General features: G+C 41.1%; 1 long non-coding RNA gene across 1 annotated transcript; it reads left to right on the top strand.

Moving 5' to 3' along the window:
* The first annotated feature begins 6 nt into the window (after nt 1–6).
* Nucleotides 7–811, top strand: LOC118411362. The gene is made up of 2 exons (XR_004830661.1): nt 7–324; nt 771–811. It is a non-coding gene; the product is annotated as an uncharacterized LOC118411362 (long non-coding RNA).
* The last annotated feature ends 585 nt before the right edge of the window (nt 812–1,396 follow it).

Raw genomic sequence — 1,396 nt, 5'->3', positions numbered from 1 at the left:
TACTGTTGTACTGCTCTAAATTGCTAGAAGGTGCTAGTTGCAGATATTGCACTTCACTGAATGCTCTTACCTGACTGTCACAATAGTCTTTTTTCCTAACAAACAACTTTCATCCACTCCTTGTTTATTTTGCTAACCATGCTTCTCGGGCATGCAATATAATTTGCAGTGATATGATTGGGTTATATTTTGATTTTTCACTGTCACTTGTTTGTCTTTTCTAGAGTAAATGAGAAGAAGAAGTCTCATAATCCCTACAAGAAGCCGGCCCAGGCGCCTCCTCCCCCAAACCACCACAGTACCACCATCTCAGGAGGATCACAGGTAAGCAATACATATATTATATGCTGAAATTGCAGTGTGCATTAGTCCAGTTGTTAGCGACCATGCTCCTGGACCAAGTCCCCATGTTGTTGCTCTCTGGACAGGTACAGTCGACATGCAAATACTTTATAAAGTGTCCACAGCCAGTGAACAGTACAAATGTAATGCTTGTTCACCTTCATCTGGGGGTAACCTATATCCATTTTAAAAATGGGGTGGTTTCAAATTGCAAAATTAAAATGATATTCGATATATTGAAGTTTGAAACCGATGTCTGTCAACTTCAACCTCTGGTAATTTGTACATGTATCCCTAAATAACAGATACAGGTTAAAAGTGGATAAAAGTGAACTAGCACCAGCTCTTAGGTGAGCTACCATGCTGGTTAGTTGATCCAGGAAAGTGATATTAGCAGTCCATGAAATTTGTTCTCATTTTATGCCCAGGGACCATTCCAAGTGCAGTTTGAAAAAAGTGCTCTTCACGAGAAACGGGAGACCGCGCAGAAGAAGAAGTCCAAAACCGACGATCTTGCCAGTACAAAGCTGGAGAGGGATTACTCCACGTACTCTACACAGACCACACAGCTTCCGCAGCTGAGGGGGACCGACAGTCAGCTGCCTCATCTCAAGGGGGCGGAGAGGGCAGAAGGTCGGAGTCTGATGTAGTTTGTTAGAAAACATACGTTAAATAAGTTAACAGTACAAAAAGATGAAGTGGTATGGCCACATGTCATGGTTATCTTGTAAAGCCAAAACCCCCATGCAAGAAACCCCCATGCAAGAAACCATCCAGAAACACTGTCACCTTTACGCAGGCATTATTTCAGAAATACTTTTAAATGTTACACCTATGTATCCTAAATATAATGTACAGTTTGATGACTATACAACCTTACATCTCATGTACTAGTATTGACTTGTTCTGCCAGTTCATTCTGGGGACTCAACATTTGGAAGTGATATCTTCTCGGACTCCAGTTGTAGGGATTGAATTGGCTTTAGATAAATCATTAACCTGGAATTTCAGCCTTCGACAGAATGTATGGTTTGTTTTAAGAAGATAAGAGTTC

This window comes from Branchiostoma floridae, chromosome 3 (assembly GCF_000003815.2).
Source record: "Branchiostoma floridae strain S238N-H82 chromosome 3, Bfl_VNyyK, whole genome shotgun sequence".
NCBI lineage: Eukaryota > Metazoa > Chordata > Leptocardii > Amphioxiformes > Branchiostomatidae > Branchiostoma > Branchiostoma floridae.
This window is presented reverse-complemented; position numbering and strand designations above follow the sequence as displayed.